Here is a 6,860-nt window from a genome sequence, read left to right on the forward strand (position 1 = left end):
TAATAACAAAGAAATGTCATAAACAAAGGACTCGGTACCGCTTTATATAGTCGCGCAGAAGAATTTCGGTAATATAAAACATCGGAGAAAGAAAAACCTTGCTCGGCTTAATCCCCTCCGAAATTCACTCCTTATTTGGATTTGTTAGAGTAACTGGTTGCATACCTCATCTAGAAACTGGGGATGCAAGTTCGAACCTCGCAAAAATTATTTAATTTCAGGGTTGTGTTTCTTTCCGTTAGCATGCATTTTTTCGGTAGATGTACGAGTCGATTAGTCAATCAGATAATTAGTTGCACGTAGGACAGCCAAGCAAAATAGCTCGATATATACGGTCGAATATTAGCCACACGAAAATATTCTCAAGGTTTTGTAGAACTTCGAGAGCAAGGACGGATCAATTTAGGGGGAGCATTATCAATGCAAGGTTAGGTTAAGGACACCCCATAATAATTTATATGTAAAATAAATTTGAAATTAAAAAAGTAGCATAGCTATTAGTAAGGTAGTAAAGACCACAATACCTCCAAGTGGCGGGCGGTAAAATTATTAAACGATAAAAATTTTTCTCACTCCCAGGGAGGGGGAGGGAGGCGGAACCACTGGCCCGCTCCCCTCCTTTACGTGTCTAAGAAAGATGGCTTCATACTTGAAAAGATAGATTTATTAAGTTACATAGGCACGGAATGGGAGGAAAATGGGACAAGGTACTATGAATTATCAGCAAGAGCATCGGTTAGCAAAGTAGACACCCAATATAAGGATAAGGTTGATGAAAGGAGCACTTCCTAAAGGTGCGAAGAAAAAGCCAGGCGATGTGAGCAGCCAAAACTTGGCCACAGTGGCGGATACAGAAAAGACTCAATGGGGGCGCAAAAGATATCTTGAGATACCTTTACTTTTACCATAATATAAAAGTAATCGAGTCACATGCAAATGTTTAGAAAGTTTTATTGAAACTTATTATAAACATATACAAGACGAAGCCATCTTGCGATACAGAAAAAAAGATACAGTTTTGGTTCTACAATGTTCGGCCATACCGGCGGCAAGTGGGGGATGGGCGCGCGCCCACGTATGAATCCGCCAATCCGCCACAGGTTGGCCAAGAGGGAAAAGGATTGAGATGGGCACGGAGGGTTTGATATGTGAATACGGGGAGGATGGATGACGTGAGGCGAGTGGACATAGGCGGATTTAGGGGGACGGACACGGGGGCACGAGCCACCTCAGACGCTTAAAAAATAGATGATGTTTTTGATAAAAATATCAATAAATCTTATAATTGAATATAAAAGCTATAAATATTTCCATATTAATAACTTTTATATCAAAATTAAGAGTACATTTCGTAGAGTAATTGTTGCATGCAGTTTTTAATCTCAAATATGAGAAAACCTGTCAGACCCTAGTACTCCTACCCCCAAAAAATCCTGGATCCGCCCTTGCGTATGTGTATGAAAATGAAAAAAAAAAGGAAGAGCTCGATGCTGTGGGTGAGAATAACTTGGGTGCAATAAAGTGAATGCGGGGTCTGGAATAACCCCAATTTATTCTAAAAGAGAAGGATGTCAAGCAAACGTGGATGCAGAAGAGAAGAGAATAGGGTTTGAGGATGGCACGAAAGGAAGCCAGCCGAAGGGAACAACCAAGAACCTTACAATATAGCCTAATAGGGTTCTTAGGAACAACAATCAGGGACAGGGAACAACGGTGATATTGCCTCCCAAGCACGATTGTGGGGGTCTGGATTCTACAGAAATACGATGTTTGGAGCTTACAAATTATCACTGCCCGGTTTGCAAAATTATTTGCGCCATCATTCTTGGCAACTCTGTTCTTGTTTTATATTCCGGGAAAATTATATGCGAAGAAGATGAAACTCGACTCATTCCCTCTTGGCTACACAAAATGTTTTTCACCAACTTCATTTTGCCATCCTTCACGATTCAGATTGCTTCCCTGATTAAGGATAATGGAGTACGAATATGAGAAGACAACATTTTTCGCTCCATTATTATGCACGAATTAGATCTTACTTTAACAAGTATATTATATTGAGCATATAACATTTTACAATTCTCATCCCGAGTGATTGAGGCCGACTTCTTGCATTCACAAGATTTTAGAATACCAATATAATTTAATTTTGAATGAACCTCCATCACAATCGAACAAGAAAGTGATTGAATTAAATTTCTGGAACGAAAATAAATAGACAAAATATCCAAGCGGAGAAATGAAACAAAATTGAAACGTTATGGCAGTTGCGTAAGCTATTTGCCAGATCATGTCGTAACTCCAACAATCCAGGAAACAAAAAATTCCTTGAATCGTTAAAATGAAAAGTCAAAAAGATTGCGTAAAACTGTTTCGGTCCTTGCAAGTGAAGATGCATCGTCACGGCTAGAGGCTTACTGGCAATCATCAACTATGGCGGAATTGGAAAGGTGCGATTTCTAAAGCTGCCGAAGCGAAACGCGACTAATGGCTTGGTTTCACTTCTAATCATATCTTCCGGGTAACAAAGCTAAAAGAAGAAAGAGAATGAGGGAAGAACACATTGTCTCAACCAGCGTGGTCCAATAAGTCATTTGTGCAAATTTCTTCATCGTTTACTGCAAGCAGTAGCGGATGCAGAAAAAAACTCAAGAGGGGCGCAAAATAAACCTTGAGTTACCCTTATTTTATCATAATAAAAAAACAATCAAGTCACTGGCAAAGTTTGAGAAAGTTTTAATCAAAGTGATGATACACATATACAAGACATTGCCATTTTATGATATAAAAAACTTACAATTGTGGTACTGCAATGTTAAGCAATATGACAGGCCCCGCAAGGGGAGGGCGCGCGCAGGGATGCCGACTTACAAAAAATATTGGGGGGGCCCAAACCGGGGATCTTGCCCCGGGAAATTTTATAAGTAGTTAGTTTTAAGTTTTTTAAGCATTTTAGAAGAGTCATATGATCAAAATTAGAACCCTGATAACTCGAATCTCGATATCTGGACACTCCGGGGAAATTAACAAGCCTGAAACATTTTTTCCTCACACCCATAACGAATTTTTGAGGGGGCCCGAGCCCCCTCCGCTGACCACTGACTGCAAGTAAATCCAGTAAAAATACAGCTACATGTTACTCCGCAGGCCGCCTCGATAGGCGTGCGGCGGCAGATTTAGGACACAAAACGATTAGTTATACGAGATAGCACAAAAATTAGATGTGCTTCGTGAGAGATGCGGCTGCTGGAGTTTGAGTTAGTATTTATCAGGCCTTTATTTTTCAGGGAAAAATATAATTTCTATATCTATCTATTCGGAAAATTATCTTTTATTTTATCGTTTCTGTCGGACCTAGAAATACAGCGCGGTTCGACAACGATGTTCCCTGTGTCAACGATGTTACTGTTCAAGCAATCTCCTCAACTGCTCAAGCAACCTTCTAGCATGTAGTCTCCGAAATCATGAAACCCATCGGCACATTAGAGATCTAAAACCACAGCGAACTATTTTCCCCCACATCCTGTGTACAGAGCAGAGTGGGTTGTGTACACCACGTTCCGTAAGCACTTTCTCGTAATCTTGGCGCATGTTCTCTACCTACTTAATACGCGTTGTCTTTTCCGCCAACTCATGCCATCAAGTCGAGCTGGTGGGCGGATACATGGAAAATAGTTCAGGCAATGTTTCTCATCACCAACGTCCATTCCTCAATCGGTCGAAAATCCCGACCCCGTTATAATTTGCCACTTGATCAAACTTCACGAAAATCAAAAGAAAAAATCCTGGATGACTGGCAAATTTCACGGCATATAAACACGCGGCCACTGCCGTTTCATCTCGGCGATATTTGGACTTCGAAGGTCAAAACATTTACGCCGGGTAGGAGGAAAAAGAGACTTGCAACATTTTCAAACCACACGTCCAAGCATTTCCGCCGCCGAATCCCCTATTTTTTCATCACGATTAAATTCACTGTGACATTTTCAATTTTTTAGGGGATAATAATGGGCAGTGAGTAAAATGAATGCTGTTTCTCATTCAAAAAATAGCGACTTCATTCAGAAGCATTTGGAACAATCGAACTGAACATAAACAAAACAGAAAATAACACAAACAAAAATGTGACAGGTTTGATTCCGATCTCTCTAGCTTCAGCAAAATTAGATATGGATACGAAGAGTTCGTGTCCACGCTGACTCTCTAGAGAAATTCTCTTAACGAAGTCAGTGGCGGATACATATGGGGGCCCGCCCCCCCCCCTCTTGAGGGGCCAACCGCATTGTAGAACATTTGCAAAACCACAATTGTAACTTTTTTATGTCATAAGATGGCATGGTCTTATATGTTTATGTAATCAGTTTAAATAAAACTTTCTTAAACTTTGAATTGATTCTTTTTTTATTACGATAAAAGTGAAGGCACCTCAAGATATCTTTTGCGGCCACGCTTGAATATTTTCTGTATCCGCAACTGAACGAAATCAATACAAAAACTACAGAGAGCCTAGTGTAAAAACGCAAAAGCTGGTATAGAGGTAGAAGTTCAATTCCGTGAAGGAAAGCACTAACATAGGGGTTGGGGCCATGGCCGTCTTCCTTAGTGGAAAACATATGACTGTGAGCTAACCAACAATTCTTCTTTTCAGCAATATGAAATGTTACTACCTTAGCGCAGCATAAGAATTAGGTCACTAACGTAACAGAGTCACACGAAGAGAGGAAGATATTCTCGAAAAAACTCAGCCTCATTTCTCAGATGGCCAAGGAGTGGAGGAGCGGCACATAAGGGAATAGGAAGACCAGAAATAATCTCAGCGCCTGAGGAAGAGCATAGCTGACGATGAAGCGAAGATGAGTCGCAAGGCACTGAATACTTCACGAGATAAAAAGGTATTAATGATAATTTAATACTATAGCATTTCCCCTATGTTGTCCTAAAGGTCCGCAGTATTTTATTATGCACACAAAGGGTCATATTGAAAAAGTTTGGCGTAGTTTGGGCGACCGATTGAACAAAAAACGATCGAATCGGCGAACCAAAAATCAAGTAATTGAAATACGTCCGTCTCCAAGTCATTGGGTGAGTCTTGCCTTCATAATAAAAAAGCGATATGCAAGTCAGAAGCTTGAAGAAATTATAATCAGTTATAAGTTAGGTTTAAATTTTTATAGTAAAACTTTTTTTCCAGATGTTTCCTCTTTTGAGTTTTTCAAGAAAGCCATAAAAAACACAACTTAAATTACCATGATATAATTTCCGTGTTTTCCACGGGTGGTCCGAATGGCCGCTAAAAAAGTCACCCCTTGGCATCAACTCGGGGATATGAGAAAGGATAGGGATCACTATCCCTTTTCATCACGTCAAATGAGATTCAACCACGTCCCTTTTTTTCGCCAATCTACGATCCAAGGTGAACTATGAATACCGCGAACGAGACGATGAATACGATTGCTTTCCCGATACTATAATGCTTATCTAATATAATGCTAATATGAAACCATGGGCGGACTGGGGTGAATGGGGGCCCTCCCCCGGAAATTTTTGGGAAATTACGTGCCCGGAAATGGATTTTGACGCTAAAAATGCAGTAAAAAGTGAAAATTCCACAGCTTACAAAATTTAAAAATACAAATATTAAAAAAAACTCTAAATTATCCTTTTTGAATTACCCTTTCAAAAAAGAATTGGGTTCTCTTCATTCTACTGATTCCTTTATTTTATTTTCATTTGATCTTTCTATGCTGAGTATGCTGAAAAATAGCAAATTAGCGAAAACCTAGAATTTCATAATAGCAAAAAACTTTGACTCAAGTAATCTATTTTTTAAATTACACCTTTCTTACGCGGTTCACGATAAGCGAGGGTTGTGGGGGACCTCTAAGCACGGGGCCCTAGGCGGTCGCGCCGACTATATTGGCCAGGCCGACCCTACCGGAATCCCATAGATAAGTGCTCTCTTCAGCTACTGGTACAGCGTCTTCAGGATCTTCTAACCGCGAAGAAAGATGAATCCCCCACTCTCTTTTTTTTAGTGGATAAGGCGATTTATACAACCGGAAATAAAATTCAACGAGGCAGGATGTTCATAGAAATTTCACGCGCATTTGTCAGTTCCACGGCCTAAGTCGAGCTTGGTACATAATTTTCGATTAAAGAGAACAGTGCGAGATAACCTGCGGACTATTCAGGGTAGTCTAGAGTGGAACCACATAAATTAGGCTCAGAGCAAATATTTCAATAACGAAAATTCATTTTCTTCGGCCAGGATTCGAACTAGGTGCTCCGAAGTTCGCGCCAAGGATTCAAATAACTTTCCTTACAATTTTCATTTCAATAATTGTTTAAAATTCCTTAAAAACCACGGAAATGTGACTAATAATTTGTTTTTCATTATCCGCATCAACAAATTTATTAGGATTAAATTTTTATTGTAACTCGTTTTTCCAGAAATTACCTATTTTGAATTTTTCAAGAAAAACATATTTAAAACTCTATAAACCCACCTCACACATGGCAAAAATTCATGCCTAAATTTATTAAGCCAATTTCCTTTGTTAAACGTATGAAGAGGATATGATGAACAGTTAGAGGTCTTGTAGCAAATAGATCTCTCCAGAAAAATATTCTTCCAATGCTTAAAAATAATGACACTGTTAAGTTATTTATGCATGTAGTTTTCTGGAATGAATAATTAACAACATTAATTATTATTATTAACAACAGTACTTCATAAGGCATATTTTATCTGCACAATTGAATGGGGATTCAGTAAACCTAGAATGACTAAGGATTGCCTGCAAAAATCACATAGCAACTATGAAAGGCAAGTCATTGAAGATACAGTGACAAACTCGTCC

This window comes from Ischnura elegans, chromosome 2, assembly GCF_921293095.1.
Source record: "Ischnura elegans chromosome 2, ioIscEleg1.1, whole genome shotgun sequence".
NCBI lineage: Eukaryota > Metazoa > Arthropoda > Insecta > Odonata > Coenagrionidae > Ischnura > Ischnura elegans.